The 23,863-nt window shown below is 37.5% G+C and overlaps 1 pseudogene; it reads left to right on the top strand.

The window, feature by feature from the left end:
• The first annotated feature begins 13,241 nt into the window (after window positions 1-13,241).
• The window catches only part of LOC126011768 (lipid droplet-associated hydrolase-like), a 113,931-nt pseudogene continuing 103,309 nt past the window's right edge, over window positions 13,242-23,863 (top strand).

The following is a 23,863-nucleotide window of genomic DNA, read 5'->3' as shown; positions in this document are numbered from 1 at the left end:
TGCAGTTTTTTGCATTTTCCATTTCAGCATTAAAATGTCCATTAGTTTAAAAATGTTTTCTTACTAGTACACTTATTAGGACTGCAAATATCCAATTGAAGGAAGAGAAATTTTACTATGCATTGAAAGAGAAGCAGAAAGATATAGTGTATTGATTTTTACTGTGTATTAGTGTGGTCTTAAACTCTAGAACAATTTCTAATAAAATTATGTTGAACAAAATTGTGAACATTTAATGAATGGTTAATGTAATTTAGCATAGCACCTAGCATATGGTCAGCATTTGATAGATATTTGTACTAATAGTGATCTTTTTTTTCTGCTTAGATCTTACAAGAGCCTATTCCATAGATATATACTAGTCATTTTTTGTTAATAGATCATAGAAGAAGAATATGAGGAACAGATGAGGAACATAACAATCCCTCCCTTATTGAACGTTGCTACAGTGACAGCTATTACAGAGAAGGAGTAGGTCAGATGTCTCAGAGAAGCTGGTTCTGACAACACTGGAATATTGATACCATATTGAGAGGAAAAAAGATAAAAAATGTAGCTAAGAGTGTTGCTTGTATTATAAGCTCTTGTATTGTGGCATATTACTGAATAGAATTCACAGATTCTGCTCTTGTCAAAGATAAACAAAGAAGATAGAATAAAGAGTAATTGAGGGATCATGGGGATTGAAGAAAGAGTACCAAATTTAGAGTTAAGTCAACTAGGTTCCATTTATGACTTTTCAGTCTCACAACTTAAACTGGAGACTATATTTAGCTCTCCAAATTCTCCTTATAAAACAATGATGCTGGTGACATTTAAAGTTCCATTCCTAAAACACCCCATAAGACAATGTGGACCTCCAACCTTCCATATTCCCTGCAGCTCTATTGCTTTCTCATGAAAACATACTGATTTAGACTCCTAACTTATTCTTGAAACCTTGAAGCTCGAGTTGTGTGAATAGGGATAGCTCAAGCAGTGTGCATAAAAGCAGTTGGTGTAGTGGGAGTGAGTGAGTGACAGTGGGTGGGTGAGGAGACGAAAGACAAAAAGGTTGAAAGGGAAAGTAGAGCTTGTGAGAAAGAAAACAGACCTTCCTACTATCACATTCTCTTGCTATTACACTCAGTAACAGCTATCCGAAGCCAAATGCCTCAGAATCAGTTTTCATGGAAATAGCCTTGCCTTTGGAGGTAGGCAAAAATCTGAAATTTAATCAAAGCTCTGGATTCTATATATGTAACTGGTGTTACAGTTTTTAATTTCTGCAGTTGTCATGGCCAATAACCACTTGTAATTTAAATAAACGCATATGTAGGTGTTCAGTCAATATTCTTTGAACTTTGCTTCCTGATATTGACTTAGTTCTCTCCCCATCTTACTCATAATATAAAAGAGCAATCAAATAAACTAGCACACAGTATTGCTTAGAGATCTCTCTCTAGAACATGTAAACAACACACTGGAGAGAGAAAGGGGAAGTCAAAAAGAGAGAGAGAAAGACCAGTCTCTACATTAATGAATCATCCTCCTTTGTATAGCTGTACAAGTCTAGTTCCTGAAAGCAACAGAAGTGTTTTTCAGAGCAACATCGCTGCTTTCCCAACACTAAAAACAGGAAGATTAACTGTGCACACGCAGAGGAAATAAGTAGCACCACCCCAAGTTATTAAGCCTGGAGTGACACCACTCCCAAGTATGAGGGAAATCGCTTTCTAATTGAGTGCGGGGGAAGCCAAGACATCTTTTCTTGGCCCTCGATATTATTTGCTTCAACGGACTTCCTTTAGCCGGTTCTTACGTAGCTAAGCTAGCCGGCCTGAACTTTCAGCACCGCGGACAGAGCCCCACACCCAGCGTGTGCGCTCAGGCCCAGGCTCCAGGCAGCTGGGATCCTGCCCTCGGGGTCCTCCTAGACCCCTTAGCCGGAGAGGAGTGTGGGTTGCCCCTGGGTCGTCAATCCATTCCGACCCACTCGGCTGCTTTAAACCTCGAATCCTCTTCCCCAGCTCCTCTCAATTCAAGACCGGGAATCCAGCTTGACACAGGTAAGGACTAGGGATGCCGGGGGACCGGGGGGAGAGTGGCGGTCAGGCCTTCTCCCCGCCTTTTCCCGCTACCCCTCCACTTGTGGCCAGCTGGGGATTTACTCTAAGGAAAATTTGCTCTTAGCTCACAATATCAAAACACACAACGGAAAAGGGAGGCGGTGGAACTCCAGGAGCTCCATTCAGTGGTGCGACGTGTCCCGCGAGGCCGCCCAGCCCTTCCCGGCCCTTGGGATCCAAAAGCATTGCGACTGCTTTGGGATAGCGGGAGGGAGGAGAGGAGGCTCGGGCGCATCAGGAGTCCGGGGCAGATGCCCTTCTCACGGACTGCCCTCTCGGGCCAAGGAGCATCCCTAGCCACTTCTCTCTCCCATCTCGCTGTCCTTCGGGGTAGGCAGCGCTCTCGGGGTGCAGAGCCCCGGCTCTGTGGGAGTCTCTTTGAAGAGTTTGCTCACAGGTAAAAGGGCAGACAGAGTCCCCGCCCTCCCTCCCCTGGGGTTGGGGCCGGAAAAGCGTCTCTTCCTTTCCCGGGGCTCAGTCCCGAGGCCGCGCAGCTCGCTGCAGAAAGAAGCAGGTGCCAAGGGGAGGAAAGAGCCAGCCCAAGGCACTGGACATCGGGCACTGCTCGCCCCCCCCCGCCCCCCAGCCTCTTGCACTGACAGCGCCGGGAGCTGCATTTGCCCCAGCCCAGCTTGACACAGCCGCCCCCTACCCCATTCTGGACCCTCTTCCTAACCCAGTTCTCCTTTTCCTTCTAGGGGACCCTTCCCCGGAGCGCCATATTCCGCCCCCCCCCCCCACCATCCTGATGGTCCCCGGCTCCCTGGTTCATTCACCCCCAAGGCGATCACCCGGTTCTCCAGGGACCGGCGCGGAGCGCAGGACTGCGGCGAGGGCTGACGGTCACTCACCGGAGAGGTGGAAGCGCAGGGCTGGCTGCAGGCGCGGCTGGCGCACCGTCGGCTTCTGTCCCTGCAGCTAGGATGCGGACTGGCAGTGGCCGAGGATAGCAGGAGGCAGCCGCTGCCGCCGAGCTAGCTGCTCTTCAATTATTCCGATGACTCCCCCCCGCCCCCCGCACCCCTCCCGGGGAGGCCCGTCAGTCCTAGCCAGCCCCTGGACTCCGCCTCCTGGAGTGACGTGGCCGGCCCAACCCCTTACATTACGGAGTTCAAGCTGCTCACCAGGGCATCATAAACCCCCCCCCCCACAGCTTCACACAACACACTGCATAGATGCTTTGGGCTGCTCTAAAGTCATCGCTGGCTTTTCATGCCTTCAGGTGTCCCTTGCCAGACTACCCTGAGGCCTAGGGAGTCGGGTGGTGTGTGTGTGTGTGTGTGTGTGTGTGTGTGTGTGTGTGTGTGTGTGTGTGTGTGTGTGTGTGTGTGTGTGTGTGTGTGTGGTGTTCTGTCGTGTGTGTGTGTGTGTGTGTGTGTGTGTGTGTGTGTGTGGTGTTCTGTCTTGGGGGTGCAGGACCTGGTAGAACTCTGCAGTGTTTGTTGTGTTGAGAGACTCTTGGCTATAGCTGAGTTTAGATGTGACCTGAACAAAGCTTTCTACTAGACTAGATTCCTGCTCCAGGAAAGCTTTCCCTCTTTGAATCCTTGATGCCCTTAAATTTCCCCTACAGTCGTTCTCTCCTAGTTTTTCAGGGAATAAAGTATGGATGAGTTGGTTTCCATTCTCTTCTCCTTAAAAAACAAGATCTCCCCCAGTCCCATCTCTCTCTCTCTCTCTCTCTCTCTCTCTCTCTCTCTCTCTCTCTCTCTCTCTCTCTCTCTCTCTCTCTCTCTCTCTCTCTCTCCCTCCCTCCCTCTCTCTCCCTCTCTCTCCTCCTCCCCTCTCTCAAGTAGACCATATTTCTCTTTGGATGCTCATTGTCTCATAAGTGGAAAATTGAGATTTGAAGACAGACTAGCAATTCCATCCTGTATTACCATAAAGTATTAAACTACCCTAGCTAGTCTTTCTTCTCTAATCTAAAATGTATATCTCTTAGGACCAAATTACAAGTAATAATGGTCTTAAAATTGTCTAGCCCAGTGCAAATCTGACAAGTAGGTATTCTATTTGGAACTCAACAAATAAAACCCGTTCCTACTGATGTTAAAGTAATTTTTAGAAAACAGGAAGATTGTGATTTGTGTTAGCAGAATAGAATAATCTGTAATTTTGGAAGGGGAATCTCAGAAGCCAGTTTAGATACATAACCAATCTCAGTAGCTAAAGGAGAAATATAGCAATAGTTTTTGAATTGTTTTCTTTAAGGTGGATATTTCAGAAATATATTATATCTCTAAAGGATGGAGAATAGATGGTTTCAAATCAAGCCTGTCTGACTTCATCAGGGGATGAATTATTTAGCATGCTTTATGATGATGATGGTATTATTATTATTATTATTATTATTATTGAGTAGCTCTATTTAGATAGAAAATACCTATATGAACACTACATCATCAGCCCAAGTCCTCAGGATACATGTAACTAATAAACTTTAACTCCATACCCTGGAAATAAATTCATCAAGATTGTGACTTTATTATGTTTTTGGGAAAATGCTGACTGACTGCTATCTCACCCTAAGATGGAAGGGTTCAAATATAGCTTAGGTTGTAGGTTCTTTCTCTAAGTTTCTGGATTAGCTCAAGAAAATGACTATTGCCATTTACTATTGGTAAATCCATGTAACTCAAGATCATTATTGCCTTGGACTAGCATCTACACCTGATATGTGGGAGACATTTTTATTATTTAAGCTGTTGAGGGTTCTGTAGTGTATATTGTACCTCTCAAGATTCCCCCCAAGAAACCTTGAAATGTAGAAAGTGTATATAGTTACATTTGGGTTCTCTGCCAGATAACTTTTATGACCATTGGAAAACCACTTAAGCTTCCAGAATTTCATCTCTAAAACGGTATATCTGTTTTTTTCATGAGATAATTATAATGATCAAACGGGGGAAATGTATCAGAAGCTATTCCATGGAAAGAATAAAAGCACTCAAACTATTCCTATTATGGACTGATGAAAACTGAGATGATTTTAGTCCACATGCTTTGTGAATACAAAGTGACTGGGAAGGGACTAGCCATAGAACGGATAGATATCACCTAAAATGTTGGTATGTAAGTTTTTGTATTTGTTTGCCAAAGGATGTTGCATTTTTAGGGCTTATTTTTCAGTTTCATTCTCTTATAGATGGGTATCTGGATTAAACTTTTTTTCATGTCTTTTATCTTTAGAACAATATAATTACATCACCATGGATCTATTCACTATCTAACATAAGTTAGTACCTGTACTTTAGGACAACAAGATTTCATTTTTTCTGCCTTGTTAGATAAATTGATTTGGGCTGGAAATTTAAAATAGGGTTTATTTTATAAAGCATTTTATTTCCATATGCAAAGAGAATTTCTTGTTATTAATCAACACTTTGGTCATATGAGTCTCTAATCCAATGTCAATAAATCTAATGAACTCTTTACTCAAAATAGGAATTCCCAAGAAATTTCATTTACCTTTAAGCAGAGTGCAATATAGTTTTTTTTTCATTTACTTCCTTTAAGTACACAGTAGAAGTGGTTTATACACACTTTGTTATAATTAGGTTTATAAATGACCATAGGTTCCAATTTAAACTCCAATGTGCCATTAAAAATGTCCAGTTTGGGGCCGGTGAGGTGGCGCTAGAGGTAAGGTGTCTGTCTTGCAAGCGCTAGCCAAGGAAGGACTGTGGTTCGATCTTCCGGTGTCCCATATGGTCCCCACAAGCCAGGGGCAATTTCTGAGTGCTTATCCAGGAGTAACCCCTGAGCATCAAATGGATGTGGCCTTAAAAACCAAAAAAAAAATGTCCATCTTATGTAAAAGGCCATCTCTAATTCTTACCATCTCTTGTAATGTCAGCAGGAACATTGATGAATAAAATAATAATTTAATTTGTCTAAAGTGTTGCTCTTATGAGTAGGTGCTTGGATGAGTTAAATATTGAATGGTTCTGACAGAAATCTATTTGAGATTCTGAATAATTTTTCAAATCAATTAATTGAAATCCAATTTAACTTTTCTTAAGAAGGGAACTTAAAGAGCATAGAATCTTATATAAATGATTAAAGAAAAATACCTCTTAAAAAGATATTTTGATAAGGTTCCCCATAAGTTCTCTTACAATTTTTGTTTTGTTTGATGACTACATCATTTGTAAGCCACTGAAGACTTTCAGATTATAGACACCTACAAGAGGAAGCAGAGATAAACAGATGGAAGTATATTAAGTTGAGAAGCTTCTGCACCTCAAAGGAAATATTGCCCAGGATACCAGAGCCACCCATTGAATGGGATAAGTTATTGACCCAATACCCATCAGAAAAGGGGCTAATATCCAAAATATACAAGGCACTGACAGAACTTTATAAAAAACATCTAATCCCATCAAAAAATGGGGAGAAGAAATGAACAGACACTTGGTCAAAGAAGAAATACAAATGGCCAAAAGACACATGAAAAATGCTCCACATCACTAATCATCAGGGAGATGCAAATCAAAACAACGATGAGGTACCATCTCACGCCACAGAGATTGGAGCATATCACAAAGAATGAGAACGATTAGTGCTGGTGGGGATGTGGAGAGAAAGAAATTCTTATTCACTACTGGTGGGGATGCTGTCTAGTCCAACCTTTATGAAAAACGATATGGAGATTCCTCCAAAAACTCAAAATTGAGCTCCCATATGATCCAGCTACACCATTCTTAAGGATATACCATAGGAACACAAAAATACAATGCAAAAATCCCTTCCTCACTCCTATATTCATTGCAGCACTATTTACCATAGCCAGATACTGGAAACAACCAAGTTGCCCTTCAACAGATGAATGGCTAAAGAAACTGTCATACATATACACAATGGAATATCATGCAGCTGTCAGAAGAGATGAAGTCATGAAAATTTCCTATATATGAATGTACATGGAATCTATTATGCTGAGTGAAATAAGTCAGAGGGAGAGAGATAGACACAGAATAGTCTCACTCATCTATGAGTTTTAAGAAAAATAAAAGACATTTTTGCAATAATTGTCAGAGACAAAAGAAATGAGGACTAAAAGGTCCAGCTCACAATATGAAGTTCACCACAAAGAGTGGTGAACAGTTAGAGAAATAACTACACTGAGAACTATCATAACAATGTGAATGAATGAGGGAAGTAGAAAGCCTGTTTCAAATACAGGTGGGTGGGAGGATAGGGAGGGTAGGAGATTTAGGCCATTGGTGATGGGGGGTGTTCTTTATATGACTGAAACCCAACTACAATCATGTTTGTAATCAAATTGTATAAATAAAAATATTAAAAAATTATAGACATCTGGTTTCCTATTCCATTTTCTAAATATCATCTAAATCTAAATCTCAATCTCATCTGCACTGACTTTTATCAATATACTAATATTAAAATAGTAATATTTTAATAATAAAATTTATTAATTTATATAGTAAATAAAATATAATAATATTTCTTAATATTAATTAAAATTTAAATTATAAAAATTCCTGTTTCTCAATTTCTCCTTCCACTTATTTGCCTATTCACTACATTTTTCCATTCATAAAATTTACAGATATGTATGGGCCAGTCTATAGACCTATAGAAATGAACCAGGACATATTCTTATACTCAAAGAGCTCATAATCTAATGGAGAAACATACATTTAAAAATTAAAACTGTAGATTGTTAAATCAGGCCTCAAGTGGTTAATGTTCAATGGATAAAGAATCAATGAATCAACAGCTAGAAGTGTAGTAAATAAAATAAACTCAAACATTTTAAACCACACATAGAAGCAACAAATTGTGTTATAACTCAGTTCTATTTTAACCGATGATACTGGTGAGTAACCACCAATCAGATTTTGGAAGTACACATAACAGAGTTCTTGTTTCAGCAGATAGAATGTGGGGGTGTTGATTAATTTATTCAAAACACTTTACTTGCTTCACATAGGGTCATGAATAATAGAGAAATGCTTATTGTTCCTCTTGGGCTTTGTTCTCCTTGAGTGAAGGGAGTTAGACCTTACTCATACTAACAAAGAAATGAAGAGAAGTACCACAATAAAAATAAAACAGAAGTGCCATAATGAAAATAAAATATATTAAGGAGTGCATTTCTTTATAGCACTGAGTGGTGGGGAGCTGGCATAACATATATAGAGATTCAGATACATATCATTATTCTCCAAAGAAAGAATTAACATCCTTGTACCTAAAGTTCTTTGCCAAAAAGATGGTCCCTATCATAGTGGTCACTAAAATCTTTCCTGATGAACATGCTCTGGAATATGACATAACAAAATGATCCAGATGCCTAAAAGCAGTTACCTGGTTGTGTTTTGCAATTCATTGAGATGGTCTGTGATGTTTTATTTTGAAAGGATGCCAAGCTGATCATGTCACCAATTCTTGCTTCTGAGCAGATTCAAAAGCTGGAAAACAAAAATACTAAAACATTCTGTCCAGAGGCTGACTAGGGGCCTTTCCAAAAGGAAAAGTACTCCTGGGAGATACGAGGTGAAGATATAACCAGAATCTGGCATAACATAATAAATATATTGAGTAAATAATTTGTTACTAGGATCCTACTAACTGGACTGGGATTTCCAAACATGCTATTCAAGAGTAGTTTTTTGATATCTAAATTCTAAAAGGAAGGGGCTGGAGCGGTGGCACAAGTGGTAGAATGCTTGCCTTGCAGGTGTTAATCTAGGATAAACTGTGGTTTGATCCCCAGGCATCCCATATGGTCTCCCAACCCAGGAGCTATTTCTGAGCACATAGCTAGGATTAGCCCTGGAGCATCATCGGGTGTGGCCCAAAAACAAAAACAAAAACAAAAAAACCAAACAAACAAAATCCAAAAGGAAGAAAAGAAATGCTGACCTGCTTATGTTTATATTATTCCTACCAAATAATAATGATATATAGCAGTGTACCCATCTCATCAGAATGAATAGAGTTGATTGATGCTTAAGTTTAGAAGTTCCTGACATAATAGAGTTGCCTGAGATAGAAAAAAAAATCACGAAATAAAACAGTTCTTTTCAACTATTTTGTTTTCATTAACTACATTAACATTTTTGGTAAAATTAATTTATTAGAAAAAAATTCATCCACTATTCTATTTATTTATTTATATTTTTATTTAGACCCCATGTTTTACAAAGTTATTAATATTTGTGTTTCAAGTTTATAATTTTCCCAATACCTATCTCTTTAGCAATGTAAATTTCCCTTCTTAACCCTATCCCACACCCAATTTGCCTCCTTCACAGGAACATTTTTAAGTTTGGTTATTGTAATTTGCATATAATGATTCTATTTTGTTGGTTGTATGGTTCAGATATATAGACAAATTGTATCTCTTTACCATCAGTGTGTCCAAGGCCCTTGCCCTCTGCTCCTGTTACCTTTATTCACCTCTTATAATTTATTCTTTTTCAGTTTCTTTCCTTTTCTCAATTCTATAAAATAGGTGCTAGGATAATCTAGATTATTCCCCCCTTTGAGACCTTACTTTCTCTTGTCCTGTTATTGTTTTTTTGTTTATTTTTAATTTTTTTTTGTTTTTGGGTCACACTTGGCAGCACTCAGGAGTTACTCCTACTCTGCACTCAGAAATTGCTCCTGGCAGGCACAGGGGACCATATGGGATGCCAGGATTCAAATCACCATTGGTCCTGGGTAGGCTGCTTGCAAGGCAAAAGCTCTACTGCTGTACTATCTGTCTGGCCCCTTGTCCTGTTATTCTTTATACTACACTTTAATTAGAAAATTAGGACTAGTTACCATTCTAATTATCCCCTACACTATAGATTTTGCCACATGTAAACTATTGCCTGTATATAACTTTATACATTGTCATAGGAGAAATGGTTGAAACAGGGTAGGAATAAGATATAACATATTCTGGGTCACTATAACGATATAACATTCTAGGTTATATATTTGCAAATAATATGAACTTTACAAAAATATTTACAAATTATAAGAACTTTAAAAGCATTAGTATACATATCTCATTGTATATATACAGGCAGATGTTTGAAAGGTGACCTGTAAAGAATTTCATTGTTAATGCTAGTATAGATAGTGGGGAATTCTCTGGAACTCAACAATGAGTGAGGAGAGGGCGGAACGAGAATTTTCCCCAGTGTTTATGATATTCTAGTGGCCAAGAGCAGGGGCTCTTTAATCAGGAAGACTGGAAGTTTATATTCAAACTCAAGTACTAATTTGTGAGGTGGGATGTGGTAAATAGTTCAAGTTCTCCAAGACTCACTTTTCTTACCTGTGAAAGGACATAATTTCTAACTGTGAAATTGTAGTGAATGTTGTAAATATCATACACAGAGTTTCCATCACAAACATCAATGGTCATTTTTAGTGTTATTAAAAGAGAAGTGTGAAAGAGACTAAAGAGGCTACCTGAGAATTTTTAGCACTGAAGTTTGCTCTCTGGATCGTATTATGTTCTTTGGAAAAAATAAAAGCATGGGAACAGAGATGGGAGCTCTTGCGGAGACTGAAATCAGTAAGCCAGGAAATCATGAGTTTTTCCCAAGGGAAGACTGGGGAAGAGTTCTACTTAAGCAGCCACCATAGGTGGCTATAAGAACAACAACATTTAGCTATAAGAAGAACAACATTGGGCCCGGAGAGATAGCACAGTGGCGTTTGCCTTGCAAGCAGCCGATCCAGGACCAAAGGTGGTTGGTTCAAATCCCGGTGTCCCATATGGTCCCCCGTGCCTGCCAGGAGCTATTTCTGAGCAGACAGCCAGGAGTAACCCCTGAGCACTGCTGGGTGTGGCCCAAAAACCAAAAAAAAAAAAAAAAAAAAAAGAAGAACAACATTTTGAATAAAGGAGTTTCTGAACCCAGAAATGGAGCTCCAGATGGTAGAAATCTTAAAGGAGTTGCCATTCCCACCAACTAATGACCGATTTCGATAGGCAATGAAGGGATGACCATGGCTATTGAGGTGAATTTTTCCTGCATGACTTTTTGTGCATGTAAGAAAGGTCACTTTGCTCACAGAAATAGTCCCTGTCAAAGCACTGTCACAAGAACAACTTTAAATACAGAACAAAAGTGTCAATATGCACCAGAAAATTAGAATGGAGAATGAAGCTTACTCTAATGAGATTGTTGACTTGCCTCAGTCTTGGCAGACCATGCCATTGCCACCAAGGGCAGAATTGATTATATGGGTATTGGGTCAATTACACCCAGAGCTTATTCTCTCTGTAAGATGTACAGGCAATCACCAGGCTCTGAGTAGGTATTTATCATGTTAAATAGTGATTATGTTATTGTCAGCCTTTTAGAGATATGTGGTTCACTTGCTATGTATAAGCTTTCTCCTGTTTAATTCAATGACTTTTAGAAAATGAGACAATTTCATCCCATTTGCTTATTTCTTAAAGCTCTTAAGAAGACCAAAGACTTAAGGATTTTCAACACATTAGGTGAAAAATGAGACAATTTACAAAGGGGAATAAAGTTTCAGACTTCATCTCCTCCAGGTTTTTGCTGGGGAAAGCCTAACTCACCATGCACAGATGTCTGTTTCCAGAGCCCTGTATAAAAGAAATATCACAGTCTGATCATCCCATCCTTTCTCTTTAGCAAAATGTTGCAATGCTTAACAATCTTTGTATTGAAGTTTTCCATGTCTCACTTTTAAGATTATCCAAGAGTTCATTAGTATGTGCTACTTAGAGGATTAGTTGTCACATCTGTGATTTCTTAGGTTACTTAGAACCTAAAAAGTCTGTTTTAGGATCATTTGATCTCTCTGAAAAATCTGTGACTTCTGTGTTCAGCGTAGTCTGGGGCACCTCCTCCATGTGTCTTGGGGTAATTAGTTAGGGAACTCCAAGGTTACAGCTTCTTGAGTGAAGTCCTAATCCAGACACTTGACTGTTCTCTAGATTCTGACCCTATAGGCTCAAGTCAATTTTCTGTATTTTGTACAATAAAATCAATTGAATGAAAAATTCCATGTTTATATAGATATGATATATAGTAAGAACTTAAATTCAAATAGGATTCCAAAAGTAGGTCCTCATATATTAATGATATTTCTAGAATAAATAAGGAACATTCCTAATCTTCTTCATCCTCCATCCCTGGGATAAGTAGTTTGCAAAGGTGTGTTTCCCTGAGTTCTTTTCTCAGTCTTGAGTTTTTCTGCTTGTTGACTGGGACATGACCTTCTAATATGATCATACAGGTTATGATGACAGTGCAGAACAGTATTGATGCTTCCCTCTTCCTCCCCACATTTCACAGTCACTACTTGTCTATCAGCTGCTGCTCTTTCACCATGTTTAGTTTCAAAACCAGTCTCTGGTTCTTCTCCAATGTTCCATGTTTCCCTCTTCCACCACTCTACCCCCAGCTTGCCTCTATGGTAGACACTTTTCTTTTTTACTGTTAGCACCATGGTTTGCAATACTGATACTGAAAGGGTATTATGTATATTACTTTATGATTAGGAATTCTTATAGACAAGAGAATAAGGTCAATATGAGAAAGAAAAACAACAGAATGTCTTATTTTAAAGGTGATATGAATCTTGTTTTTAAGAGAGCTGTGTATCTTATCAAGTGAAGAACATAGTGTATTTCAAGATCTATTTTCCCCTCCAGTATGGATTGCAAGTAATTGCAAGATAAAAAGATTCTACATGTATGTTATATGTTTTTTTTTTTTGGGTGGGCGTGATTTGGGTTACATCCAGAGGTGATCAAGGGCTTTGTGCTTGATCACTTCTACAGTATTCCAGAGTGATACCCAGTCCTACACAATGTGTTATGTCAGGGGTAAAATAACCTTTCTATAAAATGAGATTTGGAACAATTGTGGTGACTGGGTCCTCTCCTCATGAGATATGAGCTGGCTTAGGAAAACTGTTGGGGGCATTTATTAAAACAATGTAAAAGATGCAAGTTAAAGAGCCTCAGTTTTGGAGTGATTTCAGTCTGGTAATGAAAATCAGAAACCTATGCACATGAGAATTGTCTGGTCTTCAATAGGAAGCTTGCCAAAGTGGGGAGTGGGGTGAATAGAGCAGAGACGAGAACAAACACAAAGGGAATGGTGGAAGGAAGTGGTCACTATGGAGGAGAGGCCTGGGATGCTGAAAGGAGGTAAAGTGATATGTGTAACACCCTATCAGTAACAGCATTGTAAACCAGTTGCCTCCCAGGCAGGCTGGGATGTGGGAGGGAAACTGGGGGGACATTGATAATGGGATTGGTGTTAACTATTGTATGCCTGAAATTCAATCATAAGTAACTTTGTAATTCATGGTAATTCAACTAAAATAAAATAAAATTAGATAAATCTTAAAAATAAAATAAAAATTATAATTGCTAATAATGCAGTGGATACTGAATAGCTTTCAAGTTAATAGATCACAATGATGTGTTTAGTAAATTAGTTAAAATAATGAAGTACAATTGCATGTATGAGCTCCCAAAAGAAAAGTTCAAAATAGCTACCCAGAAGAAATTAATTCAGCCGCCAACAGATTTTTCTTGAGAAAAAAATTTTTCCTTGAGATCTCTATTCAGAAAATTGCACATGTGAGTGTTGGAAGGGAATATTAAAATGTAAGTTTAGAATTAAATGCTGTTTTGCTTAGACATAAGGGCTGCCGTGATAAGCTTAAGCTGTAGAGGACAGGGACTAGACCCAGGAAAACAGCCAGTTCCAGAATCTTTGTGGGCACATACCAGAATGGTCATAAACTAAGTAATGCAGGAAACAATCAAATTGTACCCAGGGACTAGCACCAGGGGACCTGTGGGCACCCAAATGGAATGCAGACAATAAATCTATCTAGTGGGTGCCCCCATTTCTACTCTTACCCCCAGACTAACATTCTATTTACATCCTGCTTGCAACCATCATAAAAGTCCTTATTAGGTCTGACCAAACACCTAGTGCCCAATAAGCAATGATGTAATGCATAGCCAATTCTCGCGATTGTTACCTAGCCCATTCTAAAATTCTCTAAAATTGGGCCAGGGTCTCCACCTACAAGAGGTGTGATCCCAGCTTGCTGGTGTTTTAAATAAACTTTGCCTTTTTGCTTTTTGATTTGTCTCCTGGCAGTCTTTGTGGGATGGATCCGGAGTCCAGAGCTAGCATAGGCATTGTTTATAAATAAAGAGAAAAAGTAAATTGCCTAATCCCTAGGAATTGTGATACTGATTTAAGTACTAAATTTTTTGATAATAATTTATTTAAACACCCTGGTTACAAAAATGTTTGTAGTTGGGTTTCAGGCATTGAATTTACACCACCCTTCATCAGAGTAATTTTCCCTCCAGCAATGTTCCCCATTTTTCTCTTCCCCACTGCCTGTCTTTGGGACAGGCATTTTATTTCTCTCTCTCACTATTATTGTTGTTAGTGCAGTTATTTCTCCCACTGTGGACATCACTCTTTGTGGTCAACTTGATTTCATAGACTGGTCTTTTTGACCCTCATTTCTATGGTCTCTGTGTATTTTTACCATTCTGTTTTAATCCCAAAGATGAGTGAGATTATTAAGTTTCCATCTCTCTCCATCTGACTCATTTCACTCAGCATAATAATCTCCAAGTCCATCCATGTATAGGTAAATTTCATGACTTCATTTTTTAACAGTTGTATAATATTTCATTGTGTAGATAGATGTACCAGTTTCTTTTGTCATTCATCTGTTGCTGGGAATTAGGGTTGTTTCCAGGTTTTGGCAATCATAAACAACACTGCTATGAATGTAAGAGGGCAATATTGTATTATGTTTTTGTGTTCCTAGGTTATATCCCTGGGAGTGGTATTGCTGGATCATATGAGGTCAGTTTCCAGATTTTTAAAGATTATCCATATTGTTTTCCAGAAAGATTGGACTAGACAGCATTCCCACCAGCAGTGAATGAGAGTTTCTTTCTCCCTGCATCCATGCCAGTACTGGTTGTTCTTGTTCTTTGTGATGTGCGCTATTCTCTGTGGTATGATACGGTACCTCATTATTGTTTTGATTTACATTATCTTGATGATTAGTGATGTGAAGCATTTTTTTCATATGCCTCTTGGCGATCTGTATTTTAAGTACCATTTTGCATTTGCCTAGTGCTGTCGACTTTACCAAGTTTCCCTATGCCCACTGCCAAATACCATCTTGTTATATGTTTGACTTTGGGATATTATCAATCATAGTTACTTACTAATTAAGCTCAGCTACAGGAAGTCTTATAATCATTAGATATCAAAAAAATCATACCATTTCCAGATTCCCTTAGTTCTATCAATCTTGCTACTGGTCTAAATATTTTTGGTTTTGTTTTTGGGCCACACCTGGCAGTTCTCAGGCCTTACTTTTGTTTCTGATCTCAAGGATCACTTCTTGTGGTACTCAGGGCATCATATGGTGTGCTGGACATCAAACCTAAGTTGGCTGCAGGCAAGGCAAATGCCCTACTCATTGTACTATCAATCTGGCCCTTGGCCTGAAAAATTTCCTTTTTTAAATCACACCCAGAGACACTCCATGGTTATTTCTGTCACTGTGCTCATAAATCACCCCTGGCAGGCTTGGGGGACCATATGGGATAACAGGTATTAAACCAGGCCAGTTGCTTTTAAAGCAAATGCTCTACTTGCTGGGCTATCGTTCTGGACCTGAAATATTTTTAATGAAGACATTATGTATCTTTGACCTTGGACAATTCTTGATGACACTTTGAGTTTTGAGTTTCATAGTTTATCTCTGAAATTTAGTTTCTTGTTGAATAACAAGGGCAGAAGATTTAACTTATCTCCCTCACAAGTTTTCTGTGATAAAAGAAGTGAGGGTGAATGTAGTAGTATTTTCTAGTTTATAATGCAAATGGCTTGCATTAGTTCATTAGAAATAGAGATTTTTAAAGCATTCAGAGCAGTGAATTTGCTTTGGGAAATGTACTACCTTCCAGTTGCAGAAAAAAAATAGCAGCGAATTTTAGATATATAGAATACATAAAACAATGACTTTGGAATAGCTGGTGAAAGACCAGATGGATGCCTCTATGATCAAAGGAGTTATTTTTAGAAACATGTTCAGTATCCTTGAACAGTGTCATGTAAAGAAAAATCATGCTCTTCAGTATAAAATACTATACTAGTTATTCCCCCTAGGAATAACCAGAGGTAAAAAAACTCATAGGTTTTAGAGAAGACGGGGAACCAAAGTGTCTTGTAATTTTGAGCTTTTAACACAAACTGATTAATCTATCTCTTTTGTTTCTCAGATTACAAAGTGAGTGTTTATACTGGCCTAACATATAGTGTATATTATTGCATAAGTTGATAGTGGAAAATGGTGCCTTATATATGATATATGATACCTACTTGTTAAGTGATAACCCCCCAAATTGCATACCTAGTAAATTTACTAGTGGATAATAATAAGACACTTGAAGTTTTCTTCTCTATGCCTTGAAAGTCCATAAACATTTTAAATAAGATTATATTCTTAATCCTATGAAATTATTTGTAAACAACACAAGCTATTTAAAACTGGACATTGATGACTGAGATTTTCAAAGCATCTTAACATGCTTGGTATTTCAGAACTGATTTCTATTATCAAAGTGATTTGGTTATAAAATATAAGCAGGTGCCATCCACTTAGTTATTAATATCCTAGTTTGTAGGTATTTTTAGCTTTCTAATAGTTATTAGGTCATTGTAATTAACAAGATTCCTTTTTGATATATAAAAGTATTGGTTCTTAGAGTTTTGAAAAAGCATCTTTGTTTGTCTATACTGGCCTGTGCATTTTTGAATGAATGTGATTCTGGGGATAAAACCTGGGCCAGCTTCCTGCAAGACAATTGACTTACCCTTTGTGCCACTTTATTAAAATTTGACCTTGTATTTAAATTACTTTAAATATGTATTCATGGCACAAATTTCGTTTTACTACTAGACAATTTTATAGGCCAAATTTGATAATGGTGTCTTTAAGCCAAGAAGTAATACAAACATTCCAATTTAATGGAAAATTCCAGTAGATTTTGCAATAAAAAGTCATAATTATTGGTCTAGACTCTAGAGTGATAGTAGAGTGGGTGGGGCATTTACCTCATTCATGGCAAATTCAGGTTTCATCTTCAGCATACCATATGGTCTCCTAAGTACCTCCAGAAGTTATTTCTGAACATAGAGCCAGGAGTAAGCCTTGAACACTGCCACATGTTGCCCAAAAACTTTTTAAAAAGTTGTAGTTATTGTGTAAATAAACAGACATTTATGTTAAGTATTACAGTAAACATTTGTAAACTATGATAATTATCCCTGGGTTAATAGAAAGATAACAGGCTAAGACAGGAAAGATCAGTACTAAGTCCATACATAACTTCAAATCATTGAACAAATCACTTAACTTCCTTAGCTTCCACTAATGGGGAGAAGAATGAACAGACACTTTTTCAAAGAAGAAATACAAATGGTCAAAAGGTAAAAATGCTCCACATCACTAATCATCAGGGAGATGCAAATCAAAACAACTATGAGGTACCATCTCACACCACAGAGATTGATGCACATCACAAAGAATGAGAACAAGCAGTGCTGGTGGGGATGTGGAGAGAAAGGAACTCTTATTCACTGTAGATGGGAATGCTGTCTAGTCCAACCTTTATGAAAAGTGATATGGAGATTTCTCCAAAAACTGGAAATTGAGTTCCCATACAATCCAGCTATACCACTCCTGGGGATATACCCTCGGAACAAAAAAATACAATACAAAAATCCCTTCCTCACACCTATATTCATGCAGCTCTATTTACAATATCCAGGCTCTGGAAGCAACCAAGATGCCCTTCAACAGATGAATGGCTAAAGAAACTGTGGTACATATACACAATGGAATATTATGCAGCCATCAGGAGAGATGAAGACATAAAATTCTTATAGATGGATGTACATGAAATCAATCTATTATGCTGAGTGAAATAAGTCAGAGGGAGAGAGAGATAGACACAGAATAGTCTCACTCATCTATGGGTTTTAAGAAAAATAAAAGACATTTTTGCAATAATTCTTAGAAACAAAAGAGAATAGGACTGGAAGGTCTAGCTCATGACATGAAGTTCTCCACAAAGAGTGATGATTGCAGTTAGAGAAATAACTACATTGAGAACTATCATTGCAATGTGAATGAATGAGGGAAGTAGAGAACCTGTCTAAAGTATAGGTGGAGGTGGTGTGGGGAGGAGGGAGATTTGGGACATTGGTGATGAGAATATTTTATTGGTGAAGGAGATGTTCTTTACATGACTGAAACCCAAATACAATCATATTTGTAATCAAGGTGTTTAAATAAATATATTAATAAAAAAAGAAGACATGCTGTGACTCTTATTTATCACTAGGCTGTGTAAGTAAATATAACATGATTTTATATGAAGATAGAAGAAAACAAAAATATTATTACTCTGATAAAAAGTTAAATATTGAATTATTCTTAGAATTAGCTGAAGTAAGAAAGCACTTATATCCCCCCATCCCATAAAGTGGTTTTGATAACATTCACTCTAGACTAGAGTTTAAGATCTGTCTTTAACCATTGTGTGATACTGGGTAAAAAGGCTAGCTACTTTGACTTGTATTTTTCTTAACCCATTTATGGAGGTTGTTCTTCTTCTTGACATCCATTTTCTCTTTTCTTAGATAACAATATCTTCTTTTTTAATCTCATATTTCTGAATTTTAAAAATAAAATTATAAAAGAAAAAAGAGATAGCTGGGGTCTGGGACCAAGTGGTCTTAAGTGCATTGGTGGAGGAAAATAAAAAGACAGAACTAAATATCCAAGCCAAAGCCAACAATGATAAAATCAAGAAACCCAAACTTTAACAATCTAAGTTTAAAACAGGCCTATTACACTGACAGGACAGGGAAGCACTGTGGGAATATTGCTGGAGGGAGTTTGGAACTGGTGGTGGAAATGGCCCTGATTCACCGTATGTCTGAAATCCAACTTTTTTTTCTTTTTTGTTTTGGCTGAAAATTTGCTAGTTAATATCTACATTTCTTTATTTTCTCTGCCTCTAAGTCTCCTCAAAAGATATACTGATAACAGATTAAAAACTTTTTTGGATTATATCTGTATTATCTTTTTCTCTAATTTGAGTCAGGTTGTCATCATTGGAGCCCTGACAGTCATTTTTGTCTAGGAAGTGATCAAAAAGACAGGACTCTGAGTGTTTTGTGTCTATTGAATTGTAATTTTAGCCTGAAATTTCTATCTAAGCAATCAATATTTAAGAGAAAAATGAGTTCACAAATTTCTTAGGCTGCTATTATTTTAATATTTGTTACTGATGACAAAACACATTTATTAAATAATAATCTGTAATCACAGTGTAGAATGAGTTTTTAGTAAGGTGACATTTCTATGATAAATAATGATTTTATAAGTAACTTGTTAAACTTTCCATATGCCCATGCAAAAACCTGTTCTCTTCTTATAAGTTGAAGACTTATATTGAAGTAAAATACTAATCAAATTAAGTCATTCTGCTTTTTATTCATTGCATAGATGAATAGTTAGAAATACAAGCAAGCAGGGGCCAGAGAGATAGCACAGCGGTAGAGAGTTTGCCTTGCATGCAGCCAATCCAGGATGGACAGTGGTTCAAATCCCAACATCCCATGTGGTCTCCCATGCCTGCCAAGAGCGATTTCTAAGCGCAGTCAGGAGTAACCTCTGAGTGCTGCCGGGTGTTGCCCCAAAACCAAAACCAAAACAAAACAAAGCAAAACAAACAAACCTAAAAGAATTCTAGATTCACTAGTTATGGCAAAAATGACTAAATGCTTTGACAATAAAATTTCTATGTTTATGCCAGATTTTATTTGTATTTTTTTCTGCAAATTCACACTAAAAGATCTTTGTGTTTAGTTACTCTTAAACTATCTATAGATATAGAATACTAGGAGGATGGATTCCTCCTAGTTCTTCTCTTTTTTGTTTGCCTCCCCCCCGCACCCGTGGTCGGAATGTAAAATAACAAGAGCAGACAGTTGTATGTTCATTTGGTGAAAATAAAAAATGATCGGACTTGAATACCAAATCCAAAGTCAAAGACAACAGAATCAATACCCAACCTACAACAATCTGTAAAAGTGGGGAACAGTTCCACTAGCATTATGGGGAGTAAAGGAGGGAGATGTGGGGTGCATGATGGGAACAGGGGTGGAGGGAGGACAGTACTGGTGGTAGGAATGCCCCTCATTCATTGCCACTATGTGCTTTAAATATTGCTGTGAAAGATTTGTAATTCACTTTTACCACAATAAAAAGAAAAAAAAAAGAATACTTGCCTTTTTCTTCATGTCTCCATTTGGGAAAACAATGATATTCATGTGTGCTTGTTCTTACTTCCATATTACTAGCATCGAATCTTTTTTCTTCTTTTTATTAATATCTTTATTTAAACACCTTGATTACAAACATGATTGTGGTTGGGTTTCAGTCATGTAAAGAACACCCCCTTCACCAGTGCAGCATTTCCATCACCAATGTCCCAAATCTCCCTCCTCCCCACCCCACCCTCGCCTATACTCTTGAGATTTTCTACTTCCCTCATTCATTCACATTGTTATGATAGTTCTCAATGTAGTTAATTCTCTAACTGCACTCATCACTCTTTGTGGTGAGCTTCACGTCGTGAGCTGGACCTCCCAGTTCTCCTCTCTTTTGTCTCTGAAAATTATTGCAAGAATGTCTTTTATTTTTCTTAAAATCCATAGATAAGTGAGACTATTCTGCATCTCTTTCCCTCTAACTTATTTCACTCAGCACAATAGATTCCATGTACAACCATGTATAGGAAATTTTTATGACTTCATCTCTCTTGACGGCTGCATAATATTCCATTGTGTATATGTACCGCAGTTTCTTTAGTCATTCATCTGTTGAAGGGCATCTTGGTTGTTTCCAGAGTCTGGCTATGGTAAATAGTGCTGCAATGAATATAGGTGTAAGGAAGAGATTTTTGTATTGTATTTTTTGTGTTCCTAGGGCATATCCCTAGGAGTGGTATAGCTGGATTGTATGGGAGCTCAATTTCCAGTTTTTGGAGAAATCTTCATATCGCTTTCCACAACGGTTGGAACAAACAGCATTCACACCAGCAGTGGATAAGAGTTCCTTTCTCTCCACATCCCCACCAGCACTGCTTGTTCTCATTCTTTGTGATGTACGCCAATGTCTGTGGTGTGAGTTGGTACCTCATAGTTGTTTTGATTTGCATCTCCCTGATAATTAGTGATGTGGAGCATTTTTTCATGTGTCTTTTGGGCATTTGTATTTCTTTTTTTGTCAAATTGTCTGTCCATTTCTTCTCCCCATTTTTGGATAAGATTAGATTTTTTTTCTTGTAAAGTTCCATCAGTGCTTTGTATATTTTGAATATTAGCCCCTTATCTGATGGGTATTGGGTGAATAGTTTTTCCCACTCACTAGCATCAAATCTTATTGTGTACATTGATATCTGAATTTGCTTGTGATTCCCCCCACGAAATTTGTGATTTTTTTTTGTGTGTAAGTGCTCTCTTTACACTTTTCACTTAGTATGCTATAGGCTTCTTTTTAATGTTTACATTTTTTCTATATTGATTTTGAAAGCTGATATTATATTGAGTGAAATCCTCCTCCTGGTAATATTATGTTCATAGAAATCCCCTTTTGTCATGTCTAGTTTTGCCTAGTTTCTAGATAAGATTTTTGGAAGGGAACAAAATTTTGTTTTGTGATTGTTTCAGTTTAAATTTGTGGACTGAGAAAATATGGTAGGTAAGACTTGGGATTGGGGAGGAATCCAGGGAAGGGCTGAGAAAGTAATAGCACAACCTGACATTTGATTTTAATTACATAAAAGCTTTCTGTATCCATTTGGTACTTAGGTTCACCAACAGAATTTAGAAATGATTTATTTAAGCAATCATTTTATAGACCCACTTTATGCCCAATGTCATGATAATTAATAGGAATGAAAAGGTAAAAGATGCATTCTCTTCTTCCAGGGGCTTATTATTTAATGTGTGAGGCAAATAAGGACACCAAAACTTACTCTGGTGAATGTTATTGGATAGTTTCCAGAGCATCAGGGATAACCCAAAATAATCACTTATGTATGGATTTCATTTCATGAGTTGGTTTAGAAATAAAATAAGGGTGAGTAGTTATACAAGAAATATCAGACAGCACTAAGGAGAATTTAAGTCCCCTTCTCTGCTGAAGACATTTTCTTTAGACTTGATGTGGCTTATAGAAAGGTAAACTCTCCTACCCTTGCACCTAAGAAGCCAAAGGTTACTATCTTAGGCAATGAAGCAAATATTTTTATGTAGGTAAAGCTGGTCATATAAATGCTGACTTTTAAGTATGGGATTGGGTAAGAAAAATGAAGATATTTATCTTGAGAATGGGTAGGATCCATATTGATTATGAGAAGGAAGTGTTTATGAGCAGTCATCACTAGGAGACAGAGCACAAGTCCTTCATAATTTAATTGCTTTTATGATTAGTGTGGGGGTGGCATAATGAGTGGAGATACCTCTGCCTACGTGTCCTAATGCAGCTAAACAAATGCCATGGATATGTGTGGGCAACTGGGTGTGGGTATCTAGAAAAACAGAGTACAGCAGCTGTTTCTATTCTACTTTTCCTGAAGGTACTGCCAGGGTTGGGACAAAGACATTTAAAATAGCATGTTAATCTGAGGTCACACTTTAATTTTTTTTAATTAAAAATACTTCAGAGCATATTTTTTAAAAGAAAATGTTATGCCCAAGGCTGCTTTGCATTTCCTAATCATACAAATTTCTACATTTTTTCTGTAACATAGAAATTTGTTTCTTTTTTTTTTTTAAGACTGACTCAGCAAAAAGTTTATTCTGTAATAAAACATTGGAGGAGTAAATGCAATTAAAATGTAAATAAGAATTTGTAAACAAGAAATAGCATCCCTCTCTCTTTACTTGACTAGTAAATAGTCTATACAAACTACATAGATATCAAAGGTTTTACATATGTACACAGCCAACATAATGTCAAAATATATTTTATTCTGGACCTCTTTCAGATCTGATTCAAATTACAGTTGTCAAAGCAATACAATGCAAAGGGAAACTGTGACAACAAAAACAACAACAACAACAACAACAAAAATGTGCCTAGAAAGGATAAAAGGTTCATTGGGGACAAATCATTGTGATGTGGAACCAAAATACATCGTAGGTGTAATTAACATGGTCTATATAACATCTATATCAGTCTTCCTTACACAATAATCATGAAAACTGAACAAAGTTCTTCAAATGTTAAAAAAATCTGTCATGGGCTGGTTTACACTTTTACAACAGTTTTAAAGTTAACTGGATAACTAAAGAAATGATGCAGACATTTAATCCAGTGCTATAGGTAGGCTCACAGAATTAGACCCAAAGGATTTGTAATAATCAAAATTAGAACATTATAGCTACAATGTCAAAGACAGGAAAGAAGAAAAATTACTTCTAAATTTAGGGAACAGAGCTACATAATGCAGCCCGTGTGTTTTGTCTTCAATGAGATGGAGAAATACAAACTCAATACAACATGCAGAATGTTTTCTTGAACTTATCCAGAAACGCTAAAGAAAACATCATGAAACAGTTTTTTTTACTCAAGAAAAAAAATATGCTCTGTTGTGTATG

The sequence above is a fragment of the Suncus etruscus genome, chromosome 6 (genome assembly GCF_024139225.1).
Source record: "Suncus etruscus isolate mSunEtr1 chromosome 6, mSunEtr1.pri.cur, whole genome shotgun sequence".
Classification (NCBI taxonomy): Eukaryota; Metazoa; Chordata; class Mammalia; order Eulipotyphla; family Soricidae; genus Suncus; species Suncus etruscus.
Note: the sequence above shows the minus strand (reverse complement) of the source record. Positions and strands in the feature narration are given on the sequence as shown.